The sequence below is a fragment of the Magnolia sinica genome, chromosome 12 (genome assembly GCF_029962835.1).
Source record: "Magnolia sinica isolate HGM2019 chromosome 12, MsV1, whole genome shotgun sequence".
NCBI lineage: Eukaryota > Viridiplantae > Streptophyta > Magnoliopsida > Magnoliales > Magnoliaceae > Magnolia > Magnolia sinica.
Genome location: NC_080584.1, coordinates 71,212,945 through 71,236,693, shown reverse-complemented (window position 1 = coordinate 71,236,693; position 23,749 = coordinate 71,212,945). Strand labels below are relative to the sequence as shown.

Genomic DNA, 23,749 nt, shown 5'->3' with positions numbered 1-23,749 from the left:
ATGGACGGGATGGATATACAATATATACATCACTGTGGCCCCATAGAGCTACACTGAGCTAGAAAACAGATGGACAGAATGGATATACAATATATACATCACTGTGGGCCCCATAGGGCCGCACTGATCTGGAAAACGGATGGACGGCATGGATATACAGTATATACATCACCGTGGGTACTATAGGGCCGCACCGTGTTGGGTCAGGCCAGGCCGCACCAAATGCACTCCCCTTTACCATGCGGTGCGTATCTGTAAGGAACAACTCTTGGTCATCCAAACCGTTGATATGGTAGGCCCCATCGGATTATCCTAACCGTCATAGAACATGGTCATGTTTCCTTTTTTGCATGGATATAATAAGTTTTTAGTTTGGTAGCCCCATCGGCACACTATCCACACGCAACACATGCCAAGCTGACGAGTATGAGACATGGACTAACTTGTTATCAATTGGCCCAGCCCTACACAAAAATCTGGATCGTCCACTTATCAGCTGGCCCAGCCCTACATGAAATCATAACTTTGAAAGAATATATATATATATATATATATATATATATATATATATATATATATATATATATATATATATATATATATATATATATTTAAGAAATTCCATTTCTAACATCAAATTTACAAGATTCGGGAAACCCAGACCAAAAGGACTCGAGAATCCTATCGTAAAGGACCGATGCCAAGATGGCCTACGACCACACTAGGGCCTGATGGACCCTAGACCGATCTTGTCCAGCAAGAGAAGATCTCTAACTAGAGGGGGAAGGTTGGTGTAGGATATGAGGAGTTGAGAGGATTGCTCTTGACTACCCACCTTCGCCATCGCATCCACAGGAGCGTTACCTTTCCTAAGGATGTGAGCGAACTTCACTTGCCTCGAAGCCACCAATTGGTTGATTCTAGAAATCCAACATCTCCATTTCCAGCCAAGAGAGGCCCTCCCCGTGAGAAAGTCAATGAGGAGCTGAGAGTCTGATTCAACAATGATGTTTTTCAGACCCTTGGAAAAACATAGAAGCAGCCCATCGTGAATTGCCCTGATTTCAGCGTGGACATTGGACCCCGAACCGTAACCTTCGTGGAAAGCAAAAGGGAATGCCCCATTTTCATCTCTACAAGTTCCACCGCCACCAGACGGGCCAGGGTTACCCAAGGCCGAGCCGTCTACGTTGATTTTTGTCCATCCAAGAGGAGGCCGCAACCATTTAACCACAACTGAAATAGTAGCTTGCTCGCAGCTAAGGCATGTCGAAGGGACACCATGGAGAGGAGTGGTGGCTGGGCTGAGAAAGACCCTGCTAGAGGGCTGACCGCTTTATCATAAAGCGTAGATAACCTTAAAGGTGGATTGACCCGATACCATGGGTAAGACTGCGTGTGGGGCGAGGCGGCTTGATACCACACGTGATGTATGTGACTTAAATCCACACCGTCCAATCATTTTGACAGCTAGTTTTATGGCATGACCCAGGAATGAAGCCGACTCAAATCCTAGGTGGACCATAACATAGGAAACAGTTGTGTTTGAATCAACCAGCAAGCAACGGCTTTGATGTTGTTGCTGTACTTCCGCATTAGTAGGCCCGAAGCAATGGACACGCATAGAAATATCCCTAACGAGGGTCAATATTTAAGCTTTGTGCAGCAACAAATGGATAATGGTCAAGGGTCTTTACTCTTGTTCCAATGGTACACTCAAAGGAGTTTCAACACCGGGTCAAGGGTTCAAGTACCCATAGGTGGTGAAATCCAACTACGGTGTGAGTGTGTGGGGGTATGTGTGCATGTGTAAAAAATAAAAATAAAAACATTTGGATAATGCATCACATGTTGGGAAAGAAGTTAACGAGACCCTCCTCTAATCCAAATTCGGTATTCCAAAGTATTCACTTATGAAAGAATTTGAGCTAATTGTGTCATTCCAAAGTATTCGCTTATGGAAAAATTTGAAGTGATTGTGTCACAGTCAAGCGTTCACTGTTGAAAATTCCACGGATTCCACGGAAATGTTTAGTTGCCATCGATCATGCTGATAAGGTCACAAACACCTAGATGAAGAAACAACACAAATATCATCTTCATTCAAAGCTTTCGTAGCCCACGAAAGTTTTTAATGGTCAATCACCCTTGTTTCTCATGGTCGATTTGAAATTTGGTACTGTTTCATGTTTTGGATCATGCTCTAAACTGAGCTTTCAATATGGATGGATGGTCAACCAATGTTGTCTCCTGTACTATGGTCAATCTGGAATTTGGAACTGCTTCATATTTTGTATCATGGCCTCAACTGAGCTTTCAATACTGATGGATGGTCAACCACCATTCTCCTTTACTATTGTATTTGGAACTGCTTCATATTTTATATCATGCCCTAAACTGAGCTTTAATAAGGATGGATGGTCAACTACCACCATCTCTTTTACTATGGTCCATCTGGAGTTTGGAATTGCTTTATATTTTGTATCATGCCCTCGGCTGATAATATAGATGGATGGTGTCATCGCAGTCACATACATCAAGTGGGCCCCACAATCAGGATCCCACCTATTAGGGGACCGGGGAAGCACACATAGATGAATCAAGTGATGTAATCCAATCACACCAAGTATGAAAAAAGTGCAATGATTTTAACGTGAAAAAACATTTATAGGAAAAAACCATGGTACAAAGCGACATATAGCACTATGAAAGCAGAAAATTACAATAGTAGAGAGATTACCCAATCCAAACAACCTCGAATCAACTCGAGTTACACCCTTAAAACCCCAGAATGAATTAGAAAGCCTTTTAATTCCTCTCAATCCTGATTGCACCCAAATATATAGCCTTCGGAAGAATCACAATCGAAATAGAAAACAAATCCTACAAAATTGCAACTCTAAAAAAATCTGCACGAATCCGTTTGATGACATCGAACACACTTCAATGTCATCGAAACTTAACCTTTGATGACATTGGCCACTTCAGTGGCATCGAACTAACACCAAAATTGTCCAGAGACAAGACATGAAAATTGAATTTTCTTTGATTGTATCAAGCCATTTTCGATGGCATCGAACATATCCTTCGACGTTATCGAACACTCTTCGATGACATTGAATAAGCACCCAATTATTCAAGTAGCCAACTGGAGAAAATCTGAAAATTCTCGATGGGATCGAGCACTATTTGATGACATCGAACGGTGCTCGATGACATCAAATGGTCTGTTAATGGCATCAACAAACCCTATTTTTGAATGATTTAAAACTTCAATAAACAATAATCTCCACCATGTCTTCAATCATCAAATGTAGCTTCTTATCCTCTTTTATTATGTCTTCCTTTCATCATAGCTTCATTATTGCTTCTCATGTACACTCCGTCCTCCTTTAACGCCTTCATCAAGCCTAGAGAAATTACACAGAACTTGAACTTGTTTATATGGATCACCTTGGTGAGCATGTCCTCCAGATTCACGCTGGTGTGAATCTTCTCCAGAGTCACGCCTCCTTCCTCGAACACTCGTCGGATAAAATGGTAACGAACATCAATGTGTTTATTGCGAGAATGATAAACATAGTTTTTAGTGCTCTTGCTATCACAATTAACCGATATAACCTTCTGCTGAAGTCATAACTGATTTATCATGCCTCTCAATCAAATAACTTTCTTAAATGACTCTGTCACTTCCATGTACTCAGCTTCAGTAGTGGAAAGAGCCACCACTGACTGAAACTTAGACATCCAACTAATTGCTACACCTGCTAATACAAACGAGTAATCTGAAGTCAACTTTATGGAATCCATACTGTCTGCGTAATTTGAATCCACATACCTAACCAACTTTGCCCATGTCTTTTCAAAAGTTAAGACGTAGTGTTTTGTACCTTAAATGTATTGAAATAGCCATTTCACCCATTTTCAGTGTTGCTTATTAGGGTTTGACATGTATCTGCTCATAATACCTACTGCCTATGAAATATCCAATCTCGTACAGACTGTAACAAACATTAAACTGCCAACAACATTTAAATAAGGCACACGAGACATATCTTATTTTTCTTCATTTGATTTTGGACATCGTTCTAAAGAAAGCTTGAAGTGAGTCACGTGGGGAATGTTAACCAACTTTGCCTTGTCCATCCCATACTTGATAAATACCTTAAAGTATTATGCCTGAAATAACCAAAGCATGCTCTTCTTCTTGTCTCTATGAATATATATACCGAGAACCCTCTTTGTAGCCCTCAGATTTTTCATCTCAAATGTCACTAATAACTGGGTCTTCAATACATTGATTCTAGACGAATTATAATTGGCGATTAATATATCATCAACATACAATACTAAGATAATGAACTTACTATCACTCAGTATATTGCAATAAACACAGTGTTCATATTCACTCCTAGTAAAATTTTGATTCAACACGAATGAATTAAAATTTTTATACCACTGCCTAGGCAACTGTTTTAAGTCGTACAACGACCTCCTTAACTTGAAAATCTTGTTCTTTGCCCCTTTAAACTTTGTAGTCTTCTGGTTGCTTCATGTATATCTACTCTTTCAATTCCCTGTGGAGGAATGTAGTCTTCACGTTCATCTGTTCCAGCTTGAGATCGTATTAGGTAACCAATGCCAATACGAATCTGATAAATACTTACTTTACAACTAGCATGAATATCTTTATAAAGTCAATTCCTTCTCTCTGAGCATAACTCTTTGCTACCAACCTTAATTTGTATATTTCTTATTTCTTCTTAAAGATCCACTTGCACCCGATCGCTTTTCAGCTCACGGGAAGGTCCATCAGTTTCTATGTTTTATTTTTATACAAAGACTTCATTTCATCATCTATAACTGTCTTCCACTTTTCTACATTAGGCTCATCAAGAACCTCTTGAATAATAGACGGATCCCCCTCATCTATAATGAGGGTTTATGTGATATTAGAGTCATCTCCGTATCTTGCCGGTAACCAGCGATCTATCGATGAATTTCTTCACACAGGTAGTTGCTCCACCTGCTTCTGTACTTCTGTCCACGCATTTATTTATGCTTGAGTATCATCTGTGTCAACCTGAACATTTACAACTAACTTTTTCGGTTCTTTTGCTCTTCTTAATCATTCTTGGTGAATAGGAAACTTTCGTTAAATCTAACATCACCACCATAGCCAACAAAAATATACTTTTTAGCTTTTTAGTTTAGCTTATTTCTCTCAACTAATAGTATATGAGAGTAAGCCTCATAATAAAAAAATACGTTAATCTAAGTAGTCAACCTTATGACAACTCCATACTTTTTCTAGAATCCTATATAATCAATCGTCGTATAAGGAGACTGATTCACCAAATAGCAGGTCGTGTTAACGGCCTCAGTATATAGGTCCTTGCCCAACCCAATATTGCTAATCATGCATCGGCTCTCTCCAAGAGAGTCCGATTCATCTGCTCAACCACACCATTTTTCTCAAACATTGTGCTGTACCTTATGATCCCTTCATCATTACAAAATTGATTAAACTTGGTAGAAGTAAATTCACTACCGTTATCAGTCTTTAAAACCTTCACCTTTCACATTGTCTGCTTCCACCATGGCCTTTCATTGTTTGAAATTGGTAAAAACCTTATATTTATATTTCATGAAATAAACCCAAACTTTTCAAGAGAAGTTGTCAATGAATGTAACAAACCATAACGACCATTTAGCAGAAACCACGACGACGACCGCCATACGTTAAAATGCACATAATCAAGCACTCATTTACATACATATTTTTCGTATTTAAAAGTTAACCCAGATTGTTTATCATATATACAATGCTCGCATATATTTAAATCAAGACTTTTAAAACTTGGAATCAAACATCGATCAGAAAGTACCTTCATGCTCCGCTCGCTCATGTGGCCTAGACATGCATGCCACATACATGCATATGTGGAATCCACTGCAGCTGTTGAACTCCACCTGTTGAAGTGCTCTTGATCAACCTGTAAAGATTATGGTGCCTCTGTAGTTTCATAACTACGAGCGCCCCTTTTGAAACTTTAAGGGCACTATTGAAATCGGTGAATTTGTGCGCAATTGCCTTGATTGCACCAAGAGATATCAAACTTTTTTCATATTAGGAACACGCCTTACCTCAGTCAAGGTACGCTCCATCCCATCAAACATCTTGATGCGAACCATACCAACAACCATAACATTACAAGCATTATCATTGCCCATAAATACTTGCCCACCATCGCACTCCCTGTAGATGGCGAACCAACTATGATGAGGAGTCATGTGATATGAAGCTCCCATGTCTAGAATCCACTCGTCTTTGCGATCATCGTGTAAGTGTCCGACCATAGACACCAACAACACGTCACTTTCACTCGTTTCTTCATCAGATGTAGCAATGTTAGCCTTTCTTGAAGAATCCTCTGAATTCTCTTTCTTAGCTTTAGGATTTGTACAATCCTTTTTTATGTGTCCTGACAACCCATAATTTCAACATTTTAACTTTCCCTTACCCTTGCCTTTGCCCTTAAATTTGGATCTCGATCGATAATATCTTGTGTCCCGCTCAAAATTTCGACCCCATGTAAATAATGCATTAATAGAAGTCCCCATGGTACCGTTTATCATTCTCATTGTTTTTTCTTAAAGGGTTGAGATAACAGTGTCGACACTAAGGGATAGGTTACCGGTGCACAATGTGTCTTTAAAAGACTCATCGAAGCTGGGAGTGAACTTAACAAGATATACCCTTGATTTTTATCTTTGACCATTTCCTACATATCCAGCAATTCACGAATCATCTTATTAAAATTGCTGACGTGAGCCTTGACATCTCCTCCCTCTACTATCTTGAAATTGAACAATTGTGACTTCAAGTGTAGGCGATTTTCAAGGGACTTCTTTGCATAGAGGTCCTCTAATTTCGCTCAAAAATTTGCTGAGGTTTTCTCTCTCATGACATTGTAGAGCACCTCATCTGTTAAACATAATTGGATTGAGGATATTTCTTTCTTATACAACTTCATTCATTCATCATCATTCATAGATTATGTTCGCTTCTCAAAGACCTCATCCAATCCTCTCTGCATCAATTTGCCAATCATCTTGACATACCATAACTCAATTATTTTTTCCGGAGTACTTCTCAATATCAAACTTATGATTAATAATCATTGTTACTCACTTTCAGGTTCAAGCCTACGCCCCAACGTCATCTCTGATACCACTTGTTGGGGGATCACAGAAGCACACAGAAATGAATAATCCAATCACACCAAGCAAACACAAAAAGAACACAGCGATTTTAACGTAGAAAAACCCTAGTGGGAAAAAACCATGGCACAAAGCGACAGATAACACTATGAAAGCAAAAAATTACAAGAGTAGAGACATACCCGATTCGAAAAACCTCGAATCAACCCAAGCTACACCCTTGAAGCCCTATAATAAATTAGAAAGCATTTTAATTCCTCACAATTCCGATTACACCCAAATATATAGCCTTTGGAAGAATCATAATCGAAATAGGAAATAAATCCCACAAAATCGTGACTCTGCGAAAATTTACGCGAATCCGTTCGATGACATCGAACACACTCTGATGTCATCAAAAATTAACCTTCGATGACATCGGAGCCATTTCGATGGCATTGAACTAACACCAAAATTGTCCAGAGATAAGACATGAAAATTAGATTTTCTTCGATTGCATCAAGCCATCTTCGATGGCATCAAACATACTTTCAATGTCATCGCTCTTCGATGGCATCGAAAAAGTACCAAATTAGTCCAACAACTAATTGGAAAAAATTCAAAAATTCTCGATGGGATTAAGCATTATTTGATGGGATCAAGCACTATTTAATGGCATCGAATGATTCTTAATGGCAAAGTATAGTCTGTTAATGGCATCAACAGACCATGTTTCTAAATGATTTAAGATTTCAAAAATAACACCACCCATGTCGGCGGATCCGGGATCTCACATAATCCGCTCCCCATTTCGTGTAGCCTTGACAAAAAGAAGATGCTTTTAAATATATAGGGTTGCATCAAATTGAAAAGCTATGGCAAAAACCCATTTATTTATAAATAGGTCAATAAACCAATTATAAAACACGGTTGGAGTCAGGGTCAGACCGACCAAGACCACTTAAAATTCATCTAGTCCGAACCCGATCCAACCTGACCCATTTAATCATAAATGGGTTTGGCTTGAACTATCCAGCCCATCACAAATGTACTCAGGTTTAAGGTGTTACTAATGGTATATCTAATTAGTTGATATACACTAACATGCATATTTCATTTGCATGTATCTATACTGCCTAATTCATTTTTTAAGTATGTTGTCTGTGGACCCTACTTGATGAATGGCCTAGAACTGGCTACCATGTTGCAACGGCAAGTGTGTTGTGAGAATTTCAGGGCCCTACTTGGGTACACATTCAACTTACTAATACAAGTGATTACAGCAGATTATTATATATTCGTTGGTTGGAAGATAGATAACATCTTACTACTACAACTATAGATAATCAAGTCAGAGATATTATTTATACCAATTTTCAAAGGGTTGATTGCAGGAGCATGGAAGAAGAGACAGCTCTCAATTGGCCAACAATCCAACGGCCCTCAAGTACTCCACCGATTCATCGTACATCTCTTCCATCCCATACTTGTATCTAAATCCAGCTTTAATCAGCTTCTCTGAGGAGAAGATCGACTTGACATTCGCTGGACAATCACCGAAACTGAAATAGATCACACGATTAAAAATCATTTCAGTCGATGATTCTAGCTCGATCCAAGAATAACGAAGAATCCAAAATGTGGAGAAATGAGCACATAAAGGTACTTGCAGGCGATGCGAATTGCAATCCCGACCGCGGAAGTTCCTGCTGTGGGAAGCTAGGTGGGGCCGACCTTGATGTTTGTGAAAAAAAATCCACCCAGTACATCCCTTTATCCACATCATTTTAGGATATTATACCAAAAAAAAAAATGTCCGGTGGATGTTTCAACGGTGGGTATTCAATCTCCACTGTTTCCTGCCTAGCGGCATACTTGAGTTTTGGATCTGCCTCATTTTCGGAAACGGAGTGGCTACTCCCCCTGTCACCAGCCAATGGCTGATGGTCGGTGCTCTGTGGGCCCCACCATGATGTATGTGTTTCATCCATGCCGTCCATCTATTTTTATACATCATTTTAGTATATGAGACCAAAAATGAGGTATATCCCAATCTCAAGTGGACCACATTACAGGAAACAGTGTTGAATAAACGTTGACCATTGAAAACTTTTTGGGGTATAAATGTTTTGGATCAAGCTGATCTTTGTTTTTTTTTTTTTCCCCTTGATCAAGGTCTGTATGACCTAATCAACAGATTGGATGTCAAATAAACAGTACAGTGGTCCTTAGAAGGATTTTAATGGTGGATATCCAATCACTATTGTTTTCCTGTGGTGTGATCAACCTGAGATGTATATCCCTCTCATTTTTGGGATCAAGCCATAAAATGATCTGTAAAAATGGATGAACAACATGGATGAGCACCTACAACCAGCCATGGGGCTGGTGACTACAGGATTCCGACTACAGGAACTTCTTAGACTGTATTCGCAGGCAGGCAATGATAGTTCATTTGTAGCAAACCCAAACCTTACAAAAGACGGGCCACCCTATGGAGATGGCATTGCAAAAAAGGTAGGGCGAGCCATGTCGTTGAAATCATTGGACGGCTGATGGCCCATTCGATAGGTGGGCCATGTATTGCATATTGTGGATTGGGAACGGATTGTCTACTCCCCTGCAACTAGGCAATGGCTAGTGGTCGGTGCTCCGTGGACCCAACATGATGTATGTGTCTCATCCATACCGTCCATCCATTTTTTTATATAATTTTGTAGTATGAACCTCAAACTAAGGTAGATCAAAATTTCAAGTGGGCCACATAGTATTGATTGAACTCTCACCATTAAAAACTTCCCTGATCTACAAAAGTTTTGGATCAAGCTGATATTTGTTTTTTGCTTTCATAAAATCTTCATCCAAGTCTGTATAACCTAATCTACAGGTTCGATGTCAAATAAACATTACAATGGACCCTAAGCAGTTTTTAATGGTAGACCTTCAATCACTACTGTTTTCCCATGGTATGGTCCACCTGAGATTTTGATCTACCTCAGTTTTGGGTTCATACCTTAAAATTATCTGGAAAAATGGATGGACGGCATAGATGAGACACATACATTATGGTGGGGTCCACAACCCTTTTCATTGTGGATTGATGGATGTTTCTAAAACATAGATTGGAAGAGAAAATGAAAGAAAATTAGAGGGCTTACTCAGCGAGGACATTGTACGATGGATATCGTTTTGAGAGGAATTTTGCAAGTTCCGGTACACACGTATTGGCAGGGCAGCATATGTAACGGCCAGAAGCCGATTCGTTCTCCGCTACGAAGATGTGGGCCCTACATACGTCCTCCACGTGTACAAGGGAGATCGATCCGGACATCAGCGGCAAGCTTTTCAAAAGTTGATCGCTGATTCATTCCCTACAAAAGCCAGCCGTTAACCATGAATGGACGGCTCAGATCTTGTACGTGCATTCGCATGTGCATGCGGTGGGACATCTAATCATCCAGGTTGTACGTGCCTTAGTAAAAGAAATGAGATCGGGCCAATCATCTGGTGGACTGATGGAAGCCTCGAATTCACACGTGTGCCTCTTCCCACTCGTAGAGACGTGTACAGGCCAGTGAGGCTGGCCTACGCCTATCCATGTGTGGGATTGTCACACATGTGGAGGTTGGCTGATTCCACACGTATGCATAGCCAGCCTCAGCAGGGCACATGTGCAAGATCCAAGCTGTTCATCAAAATACCCGCTATATTCGTAATGATCAAATACGTTCCATATGTTCGAAGCTATGTAGGGGCCACCCTTGATGTGGACGTACATCGGGTGCCTCTTCTCATATTCACTGTACATTCCAGAGATAATTCCGATCTAAAACTTAGATGGGATACACCAAAGCGACAATGTACAATCATGCTGATTATTTTGTGGCCCACCTTAGTTCTTCAAATGCTTGAGTTTCTCTATATCCCTTCATCCTGGTGGGGCAAACATGATGATTGGGTTGGATGACGTGCATATAGAGCTATACACGAACCGAGTTATCTTGGTTAACTCGCTCAATTCGACTCGAAACTGAGTTCGAGCTGATTTTTGGAGATTGAAAAAATTTCGAGCCAAGTTCAAGCTTGGCTGAGCTCAAATCGACTCGGATGGAACCTCAACTCGGATCGAACTTGGATTGAACTAGTTCGGTGACTCGGTTATTTTGATGTTGATGCTGCTAACCAAGTATTTGATGAAATGACTCAATGAAGTGTTGTTTTGGGTGAATACATTCTCTGTGGTATCGGTCGGTGGCGAGGAAGGTATAAATATGAAACAAATCACTATAAAACAAAGAAAGAAAGGAATAAAAAAACATTACGTGAGAAAACTATCTTTGGTTCTTGATTTTGATGTGGCATATAAAGTTGTTGATGAAATACTTGAAACTGCTGTTGTTGTTTTCCAAACTGTGAGAAATTGAAAGTGCACTTCATGTGTTTGAGAAAATGCCGCACAGGCTCGCATTGGCCTGAGCTGCTGACTGAACCAAGCTGAGCTGGCCAGTTAGGCTTGAGGAACGAGCCAAGCCGAGTTCGAGCTATGGTGAGCTAGTGACCGAGCCGAGTTGAGTTGTGCCAAGCTTGACTCCCGTACAGCTCTACATGCATACAACACAATGGACCCCACATTTCATTTGGAAGTTTCTATGTGGGACGTACCCCTGCCAATATTGTGGCGAGTTGGAGTGGCCCACCTGGATTATGAATCAAGCTGGATTTGGGGATTTAAGCCTAACATGGACGGCTTGATGGCATTCATTCATCAATGTGGCCCCACATAGCTGGAATGCGTTTTAACTACAATACATTTGAACGTACGTGATTATTTCTGTCCACACATAAGCCACAACCGCACAGCTTGTAATGTTTCTGCCGGTTTCAACGCATGTACGGACATATAACATATTTCATGTTGTAAATCTCACCTGTGAGCAAAGACAGAGCTAAGCCGACACTTCCTAGGACCTCCGGAGTTATGGATGAGCCAGTGATGACACCAGGAATAATGGTGATGAGATCAAGGCTGTTTTCTTTAGCGAATTTCCATGCGGCCTTCTCCGCTAGGGTTTTTGAGACTGCGTATCCCTGCATTGTTTTATTTTTACATGATTTTGTTAACTTATCGAATGTGAATATTTTCATTTTCAAGTATGGTTATTAAAAGACATGGAAAGCCAAATAAAAGAGCAAGAGAAAGGCATGTTTGAGTAAAAGGAAAATCATGTAAATAAGATAGATAGAGAGATGTTTTTATCATTGATGTGATTTTTTTGTGTTGTTAGGATTAAAAAAAAAAAAAAAAAAAAAAAAACAGAGAGAGAGAGAGAGAGAGAGAGAGGACGAAGAAGAAGACGAAGAAGAAATGATAGATTCCATCAAACGATCAACTACCTTTCTCATGTCATGGATTTCATAAAATACAAGTGACCATTGTGAAAAGAGTATTAAGATTTTTATTCTCTATCCTAATGAGGCCCCTATAAATGGAATCCATGTTTGTATTGGGACTTGGAAAATCATCGTTGCACCAAGGATTCCACCCATCTAAATAGGCCAGTAAGGCTACAACTTGGGTTCAAGTCAGCCCAAACCTGGCTGAGTCTGGTTGGGTTAGATTACCAAGATCCTTGGGTTGGATTTACCAATAAAGAAGAGGAACAGCTTCAGCGTTTCATGAGTTAGTCTCTTAACAGCTCATCCTACCTCTGTTTGATCATGAGAAGATGAGCTGATAACTTTCTTATGTCTCTCTTACTGATGAACTATGTGAGGAAGGCTTTACTGAGCTGCGAGAAGGAACTGATGGACCTTGGCTTTAGTTGCCTGAACCTAAGATCAGGGAGAATGTTCAGCATATTACGGGGCCCGAGGTATCATGAAGCTCTATCTAGGCTTTGAAGGACTCGTGGTACTTGGCTGGATCAGCGGTTCCAGAGTAGGGGATCATCTATGGCATTCAGAACCAGGGCGGAAGCGGAAATGCCATAATGTCATCAGTGAATGGTGGTTTAGTTTCTCCTAATATAGCCTCTACTGAGGTTGGCACTCAGGCATGGTAGGATTATCTGATGTTGCTGATCTACACTCAAATTTTCCTGAGCTCTGCCTCCCAAGGGGCCTTGTTCTCGACCACTACTTCGGGGGCTTTTCCATAGCTCTTCCTCTCTGACGTGGGGCGCAAGTCGGAGTCTACGAGCATGGCTACTCCCCAAGTATGGGAAAGAGCCTAGGCTGACAGCTCAAGAGGTTACTTGTTTCTCTGCGAGTTAACCGGTGCTTGAGGTGGTGCAGTGGTAGCACCCTCCTTTGCATCGCGACCGAATGGTGGATTATCTCTCCAAGAGTTACCTGAGTCGATACATGTTTTTATTTAGGGCTTCGACTCAGTTCTCCAAGGAGATTAATCGACCACTCCGGGTGCGGGATCGAGGAGCGGGCACTGTAGGAGTAGAGTTAGCCGTCTGCTGGTAGGGTTGGGCACCCTGCTCGACTAATAATTCAGGAAGAGCTGGGATGGCTATACTAGATGATTTAGGAAGAGCTGAGATGATTGCAATAGATGATTCAAGAAGAGCTGGGATGGTTGCACTACATGATTCAGGAAGAGCTAAGATGACTGCAACAAATGATTCAGGAAGAGCTGGGATGGCTACAGTAATGACAGCTAAAGTTTTCTTCTTTCCTCTCGCCATTGTGGTTTTTTGGTAAAGCAGGAACGACTTTGATGTCATTTTCCATAGATGACGCCAAACTGTTGATGCAAAAATCTGGTCGACCCTTTTTAGACCTTCGAGTACTTGCACAAGAAGAAGACAAAAGAGACCCTGGCTACATCATAGGACCCTCCGATGCCAAATTCAAGCTAAAAATCTGGGTCTGATTGTATCAATGGGTTTTGGGTGAGAGATTTTACGTTCCTTTCATCATTACAGATGCTCTTATTTATAGTTCAGGATAAGTGGTGGCGTAAAGGAGATCTTCTTATTGTAGAGGGAATTGAGTCCCGAATATGTCGAGATGATCTCACAAGATCCTTAGTGAAGATTTGGGAGATTTGTATTCCCAGCGTGTCCCCGATATCTTACGGCGAAGATCTTGAGTTGGTCTTTCGGATAAGACCTTATTAATAGGAACCAGGGGTGGCGTGAAGTAAGAGGCCGAGGCCGACCTGACCAGGGGGGTAGTATGCCGACCTCGATTCTTTGGCAAGCCCTGACTCTTCTCTCTGTGCTGTGTAAATTGCTAACCTGCCGACTTGCCCTCATGCTAGGGCAGTGAGGCCGAGCTTATTTTCTTAGTAGAATTTGGATGAAATATGTTGTAAGGGTCGAGCTCAAGAGTTCGAGGTGGTCTTGACTGACTTGGATACCCGGATGAGCTTTGGGCCTCTCCTTATCATTGGGTAGATGGCCGACCTGCCGACTTGCCTACTTGCCTTCATATGTAGTAGGTGACTGACCTTTCTTTGGCGGATGAGATATTCCTTAGCCATTGAGGAGCTCATTGGTCATGACCAGCGCTGACCAACCTCGTGTCCCATAGAAATGTCTGAGCTGACCTCTTCTCTTTAGCCAGTCCATTTTTACCCATAATAATTAGCATAAATTAAATCAAATTAATTGTGTAACTAACTATTGTTGATCCTAAATTCAAATTAGTTGAACAATCGTGACCTCTAATTCATGGACACTTGTTTTGTTGATCTAGGACCATTGATATTTTTCATTCAAAACTGTAGAATAAATGTCCATCTGACAGTTAGATAATCAGATAAGCTTATCTTTCGGTTCATTATACATATAAACGGAGACCTATAATTTGGATAGTTTAATTTGAATTACTTGTATGCCACCATGAGCAATTTTGTAAGTACCTACATATCATCTATGACGCAGACAGAGAATCAAAGTTGTTTTCTTTTCAAAACAGGATTTTTAATTTACTAAGGAACAAGAAAAAAGAACTTTGCTAAGCACTCACGTTTATAGCTCGTCTATACATCACCTATGCCACCATGGCATGATAGGCCTGAGGTGATCTAATCCATTCATCAGAAAGGAACTAATATATTAATGCGCTAGCCCAAGAATCAGATTGATCTACTGGTCAAGTAGGCCACAATTTGCAAAACATGCGCACACCTCTAAAAAAAATGGCTGAAGTTTTCCAACCCATTCACATGTTTCCCATATTGGGCCCACATGCTGAGTGAACCAGATTTATTTTTGGGAAACATGTAGAAGGTTGGATCAACCTGATGGATGGATTGGATTTCGCAACTATGTGCCATGCTGGCACGTGTGGCCTGTGTTCAAAAGCATATGATCCTTGAAAATCTAAATTTAGGTAAAAGACCTGGACCATTTTATAATTTTCGAAAGGATATCAAATAAGTTGTACATGAGTGGAGTTAGCTCGTTAGCTCGCTCGGATTGACTCGGAAAAGCTCGACTCGACTCCGATCAAAACTGTGTTCGAACCGAGTCAAGTCATTTTTTATGAGCTCGGAACATTTCGAGTCGAGTCCGAGCTGGACCTACCTCAACTCGACTTGACTCGTCTCGAATTGAGTTTTGAGTCACATATATAGCTTTATAATAAAAAAATAAAAATAAAAAAACAAAACCCTTACTTCGCCTGACCCTAACCCGTTCGCCCAACCCTAACCTAGCGGCCAGTGCCCAAATCATCTGATTCTCCCCCTTTCGCTCAAATCAGCCAGCAACCCTAACCCGTTTGCCGCCTCTCGGCCATCCGTTTCCGCCAAATCCAAGAATCCTGCCTAAATCCATCACCGTTCTCCACCGTCCGGCGAATACTCTCCTTTTAGCATTTGTCCATATGACTAACATCTGAAAGTGAGTCCTCTCCTCCCCTCTCTCCATTTTTCCAGCGAGTAGTGTTTGTCCGAGTAGCGAAACCCATCCGACCAACGACCACTGGCCAGGTGGCTTTGGTACAGTCAAACATCACTGGCCCGGTGGCGATGGGCTGTGGCCCACTGTTTATATATATATATATATATATATATATATATAATTAAATTGCTTATTTGATGAATGGATTATGGATCACTAAACTGTGGGATGGTTGGATTTATGGATGATGGATGTATGGGATGGATTTATGGGGGGGATTAGGTGGTGTTGCCGAAGATCATTGGGGGGCCCACTTGGGGCTCGAGGACTCGAACTCAAACTCGACTCGAAAACTCAGCTCAAACTCGGTTCGAACTCGACCGAGCTACTGGCCGAGCTGAGCCGAGTTGTTGTTTCAAGCTCGAAGGCCAAGCTGAGCCGAGCACAAGCAGAGGACTCAAGCTAGCCGAGTCGAGCCGAGCTGATCATCAAGTGAGACAAATCATAGAAAATAACATATCCCTCTCAAAATCTCCATTTTCACATTTGGCCCACGTAGTAATTGGATCAACCATTATATATATATATATATATATATATATATATATATATATAAGGGCCAAGGGTGTTTTGGTCATTTTACAATCCATCCGACAGTCACATGATCCTTTCTGAAATTCAGAATTAGTCGTTGCCTTTTTCTTTTCTTTCACAATTTTAGGTCTTTAAACGATCTTTTTCATAAGCTAACTATCTATTGGATGGGACCTAAGTCGGCCAGGTTGACCACAAAGCACTCAACCCATGTCAACTCAGTCAGCTAGGCCTAGTTTGGTGTGCTTTTAATCCAAGTGCAAGCCTTCAAATTTTTACTATTAGGCTTAAAACTTGGGCTTGTGGCCAAAAGCTAGTGGCCCAGATCATTTATGACTGTGATATGCACTGAGTCAAGCTGAGTGAGTCGAGCCAACCCAAATCAGAAACCAGCTTACCCAAGATAGCGGCTTCTCAGAAGTCAAATATTCAACATCAGACCAGCTCTCCTCATTGAGGACATGCCCTGTCCTGGTGAGCTTCTTCTGCGCCACAATAGCCACAGATGATATGTAGACCACACGCTTTACGGTCTTCGCTTTCACACATGATTTCAGAACGTCCAATGTCCCATTGATAGCTAGCTTGATCATGTCATTCTACAGTCATAAATAACAAGTAAATACAATGTAGAAGGAAATGAAACAGTACCATAATGACAAAAAATTAGTATTTTCATGATTAAAAAAGAAACAAATGAAGGATTAAAAATCTCCACTAATGACACTCCTTTCTAAAAGTTAGGCCAGTCTATGATTTGTTTTATGAAATAAATGAAGGATAAAAAATCACTACCAAGTCTCAATAGGTTGTCTAGTTGTTTCCAAAATTGTGGCCCATCTGATGCATGAACCAGCATTATTTTTTGGTGCTCGGTATCCATACGTGGGCCTACATGAGGGACTGATTGTGTCCCGCCTGTCAGACATTTCATTGGACCTGTTGCCATTAATTCAATCAAATAAGACACATGTGTTAATAAGGGCCTGTATTTAAATTTCGCATAAAGGTATTATGTCAGGGCATGCTAGAGTCTACTTGACTCAAGGGCATGTCAGAGTCTTCTTGTTATTTTGAGTCCTACTCAAGGTTTGATTGAACTGTTTGTATCCCCCTTCTCCTAGAGTTAGATTAATTAGAAACTGGACGCATGATCCAATTATCCTCTCAATCAATAGTTGGGCTCATCGTTTAGGCGATTTATAAAAGGGTAGGGGTTAGCCATTCAAATTTATTACTATTATTATTATTATTGGCCTTGTGACAATAGACTTGCATGTACAAACTTAAAGACTTGTTCTTTTGATAGTACTCTAGCTTAATAATTTTTAAATGAATAATGATAAATTGATAAATAAAAGAAAGGCTAACATTGCCGATTTTATCCATACTTGAATGTATGACTCATTATAATCGACAATGTTTGAAATAACCAAAGAAATAAATAAAAAGATAAATACTCGGTTGATCGAGGCGAGTGATCTGCATAAAGTGATTGAATAAGTGTGATCGCCTAAATCGAAACTTAAATGATCATGATCCAACAACTTAATGTCGTGGATTTTAATCTACTTCTATGGTACTATAGTAGAGGCTGCTTGACAGTAGCAATCTATGTTGGAACTAGCTAAGTGACACAGGGATGAATGTGATGAGGTCGATCACCGTCTTCCTCAATGGGATAAATATTTTAAATCCACGGAGCATCTTTGGACTCCTCACAGACATACCTCAAATCCACGAGGAAAAAATAGGAAAGAATAAAAATAAATTATAATAAATTAAAATTTTTCATTAATAGATAATAAATACGAATTCACAACCCTTTAAATAGTGATACCAAACCTTGGAAGAAGTTTCAGAATCAAACTCCAACTCAAACTTCGTAAAATTTCTGCTAGAAAACTTGGAAGGAGAAAAGATATGAAAATAAGAATATAAATATATATATATATATATATATATATATATATATATATATATATATATATATATATATATATATATATATATTATGTATATGTATATACATATATGATGGTGGGCCACGTCCACGTGGGACCCACCATGATAACAGTTCATCTCGGATGGCCCGTTTCAGTAAAGATTGATAAGTTACATGCCCTGTAACAATACCCGGATCAAAAGTTATAGCCAATTTATGGTTTACTTTCTTTTGGTAGGGGAAGAGGTAGAAGATCCAACGTTGTTGTTCTCCTATTCTCTGAGGAGTTCTAAATCTCCGACCATGGTAGAATCAGGTATGAATCTTTCTTATCTTGATTTAATGCATGAACATTGGATTACATAATGGTAAAAAATAAATGGCCAAAATTTAAATACATCAATGACCAAGAAAAAAATCACCGAACATTGGATGTTGGGGATATTCCAATCTAGGAGAGTAGTGGGTTACTCCTCCATCTATAGTTAGTTACCATATTATCAATAATTTGAATCATTGTGGGCCCACTTGAAAGGCATAGTTCCTTAAACAAAATAATGAACTCATGAAATTCAATTTCAACACTAACATTTACTCCTCTACATGGTTCATCAATATCATTGAGTTGATATACACCAATTCATTAGAAAACTCCTGGAAATGGAAAGAGTGAAGGCAAGGTATTCTAAAATGGTTACATAATGACCATAATGGTTGTTACCTAATGATAACGGTGGCAACATATTTATTTACGAAATTAATTTTCATCACTAATTTACAACCTTATGTTATAACTTTCATCATGAATCCTAATATTCAGGCATATGATTTCTTTTAAGTAACCATATATAATATGTTCATTTACTACTTTTCTAAAAGTAATATTTATTTAAGAAATTAATTTTCATCACTAATGATTAATTACCTCTGGGTCTAGGGTCCAAGATCATTGGGGTTGCCACATGAAAGATGAAATTACAACCGTTGATGGCATCATTAAAGCTGTCTTCCTCCATGAGATCTGCCTTGAAAAGTTTTAGATCACCCAAGACTTGAAGATCTAAGAGGTGGGACACCTTTTTGCTATTTGCTGCACCAAAGAATAAAATGCATTCGGTTATTGGTGTAATTGGAAAATGTCTACAGAGAGTAGGTGAGAATCCCCACAAGCATTCTAAATGAGATTAGCCAAAATGTCCATGTTGACATGTGCAATGAGATTCCTGCCCGTTCTAGTGAGGTATCCATGTGAAGATGCCACCGTCCCAAAAGCCATGTTAGTCTACTCATCAAGTGATACACATGCTACCTAAATTGCATGTTGTTGGTGAAGTCTTTCCTGATCATGCATTTTACCTGAATATTGGGGATGTGATGCCCATTATTTTGGATATGTATGAAGATTGACCTATGAAACAAATGTGCTATAGTACCATAATTTGATACCATCCATCTAATTTTCCTAGTTTAAGTGGCAAATGCTTCAACACATGGATTGGACCATCCTAAATTGATCAGCCTCCAAAGTGGGTTTGAAAAAATAAAATGGCCCATCCATTCAGTAAATAAAAGTAAAGAAAACCAATGGTTATGATTATTGGATAGGTGGTGTCTCGAAACATGGCCCATCCATGATAGGGCCCGCTATATGGATGACCCCGACATATACATCACTCTCTTTGTGTACCTGGGGAGAGATGCCTCTACCACATCCCAGTTCTCATGGCTTTACTGCGCCATGGTTGGGAAATGGGAACTGTTGAAAAAAAAGAAGAAGCAAAACAAAACAAAATTTTCCTATTCTTGTGACTTTATTGTTGGTTTAGTCCCACATTGGAAAGGATATGGGAAACTAAAGCCTTTTATACTGGACTCTTTGGCTTACTGCTTCTACGGAAAGCCAAAGGAGAAACCTCGCAAGTCATGTATGAGAAGATAATTAATATCTCTTCATAAAAACCCTTTGTTTCTCATTTTTTCATTTTTCATATTAATGAGCTGGCATATGTTTCTCATTTTTCATATTAATGAGCTGGCATACGTCATTTTTCATATACAGAATAGATTCGATCTCTTCTTTGTCTCTCTCTCATATTTTTCTCTAAGTTTTTATATTTGCATTCAAATCATAAAGTTCAAGCTTGGGTTTATTGGCTGAGATTCAAATCATAAAGTTCAAGCTTGGGTTTGTTGGCTGAGATTCAAATCATAAAGTTCAAGCTTGGGTTTATTGGCTGAGATTCAAATCATAAAGTTCAAGCTTGGGTTTGTTGGCTGAGATTCAAATCATAAAGTTCAAGCTTGGGTTTGTTGGCTGAGATTGTATGTGCACCTGATTAGAGTCTCATAAAGTTCAAGCTTGGGTTTGTTGGCTGAGATTCAAATCATAAAGTTCAAGCTTGGGTTTGTTGGCTGAGATTATATGTGCACCTGATTAGAGTCGTTTATTATAGACCTGATTAGAGTCGTTTATCATGGTAGAAAAATGTTGTATCCTGGGGGAAGAGTTGTTGAGACCCAATTAGCCGAATCAACTGAATTGCAATCCTGGTTTTCAATGAATGGAATGTATTATCATTTACACCCATCAGGGAAGTGAAGATACAAGTCACCTTACTATTTAGGGTCAGGTAGCTTTACCATTCTTCTTTTCAAGTGGTTGTAGTGACTGAAATGGGTGGAAGCGCATTGTGCGGAGAACCGTACTCCATGGACCTCCATAGCGTATATGGAGCAGTGAAGAGGAGTGTTTCAGGTCCTCGAGAGCAGGAGTACATAAATGTATGGAGGGTGGAGAGAAGATCAAAGTTCCATGAGCCCCATAGTGATGTATTTACTATATCCACTCTTTACATCTATTTGCTGAGATCATTTTAGAGTATGAGTTTTAAAAAAAAGTCATATTCAAAGCTTAAGTGGACCACACCAGAAATAATAGTGGGGATAGTGATTTTCACCTTTAAAATATTTGTAGGGCCCACCATTATATTTATTTTCCATCCAAACTGTTTATAAGGTCACACAGACCTGGATGAAGGAAAGAAACAAATATAAGATAATCCAAAACTTCTGTAACCTTAGGAAGGTTTTGATGGTAGATGTTCAATCCTCCCTGATTTTTGTGGTGTGGTTCACTTGAGCTCTAGATATCTCTTTGTATGGCTCAAGCCTTATAATGATCTCACCAAATGGATGGATGGTTTGGATATAACACAGACCTCATGGTGGGGCTAACAGACTTGGTGACATCAACACACCACCAAGGACGGTGGTGTGTGGTAAACCTGGCAATCTGCTTCCCAAATTGGTGTATGATTTGGACGCGGATTAGATACTGAGGAGGTTAGTAGCCAAAACCCCACCGAAGTGACATCACCAAGCTATGTGGACCCCACCATGATACATGTGTTGTATCCATACCGTCCATTAATTTGGAGAGATCATTTTATGGTATGAGAAAAAGAATTAAATAGATCTAACATTCAAGTGGACCCCACCATTGAAAACAGTGGGGACAGTGACATATTTTTTTTTTTCACTTTATCTATCTCTATGTTAACTTATGAGTAGGTTGGATCTCAAAAATACATCATAGTAGACCCTATAAATGTTTCAACGGTGGGTGTGATTGCACCCACGGTTTTCTGTGGTGGCTCCAGTTTAACTTTAGATCTATCTGATTCTTCTTTTTTCACGCCATAAAATGATCTCTACGAATGGTTGCACGGTATGAATACAACACACGCATCATGGTGGGGTCCCCGAGCTTGGTGACATCACTTCAGTAGCAATTTAGCTACTGACCATGTCAGTATCTAATCCGCTTCCTTATGATTTTCCTCATGCTTGCGAATTAAGTCATTCCAACTAGACATTCACTGCCAAATGTTATGATAGGGGATAGGGTGTGATCTAAACATGGCCCTCGAAAAATCAGACGAAATTGATAGCCTAGCCAATTAACTCTCGCTTCCCAATATTGTAATAATGCAATGAATTTTTTATTATTTTTACCCAACTGGGAAAGTAAACATACCAGTCACCCCAATTACAAACTCAACCTCCTGTATCTTTCAAAATGATTGAAATTGGAATATGATTTTCATTTAGAGTATGATTTTCATTCATAGAGTATAATCTTCCACGCGGCCTTGACACATGGGTATAGAATTATCCCTCTTGAGGTATTCAAGCTATTTGGATCGGTTTTATCAATTCTTTAATTATAATTTTTTTAATGATTTGAGGTGACATTATTTTTCATGATATACATAATCACCTACAAACTACATGCAGTGGGTAATTTTGAGGAGGGAAATCGAACTCACATTCGTTGAGATCACACCCATGATGCATATCGTTCGCCCAAACACCATGTCGGTTTCATTAATCATAATATCACTAATACTACAGTTGTCCATGCTCTGTTCAGCGCGTGATCCATGGTGTTGTCTGGCTCAATTGGGTAAACTCAAAGACTATCAACTCAATACAATATTTTAATAATTAGATTTAAATTTATACAGTTTGTTGAGAAAATTTTAAAATTCTTAAAAAGGTAAAATAAATAATACATCATTGTGGTATTTGATGTGGGTTCATTGCAGTTCTGCCCAAGTCCTGTAGTGAGTCGACCAGGTTTTCAGACCGACTAGATGAGTCTTGTCGCGTCTCAATATAGTCAAGCTCATGTGCAAGTTTCCAAAAGACTCTGTGAGATTTGTCAAGCTCATGAGCGAGTTTCCAAAAGACTCAGCCTCGAAATCTCGCCAACTCGAGTTGAATCGGCTAGAGACCTTGCCAACTCGATTTGACTGGTCCAAGTTTCGAGTTGACCAACCAAGGTTATTGAGTCAACCGAGTTTCTGGGTGAATGCTCATCAGCGAGTTTGCAAAAGACAGCTCGAAATTACACTGAGTGGAGTTGACTCGTCCGAGTTTCGAGTCGACTCACCGCGTTTCAGAACTCTAATGCAAAGAGAAGGAAAGAATGCGAAGGTGGACGAACCTGGGTCTCTGACGGTGGCGTTGACGGCGTACCCTCTCTCTAACAACCGTTAAACGAGCATGGACCCCACATATCCTGTGGCTCCAGTTACACATGCCCTCTTCCTTTCCATCCTAGCCGTTGCCATTTCTGTCCTTC

General features: G+C 39.9%; 1 pseudogene; it reads right to left on the bottom strand.

Moving 5' to 3' along the window:
• Positions 1-8,457: 8,457 nt before the first annotated feature.
• On the bottom strand, positions 8,458-23,739 carry LOC131221644 (anthocyanidin reductase ((2S)-flavan-3-ol-forming)-like; annotated as a pseudogene).
• Between the last annotated feature and the right edge of the window lie 10 nt (positions 23,740-23,749).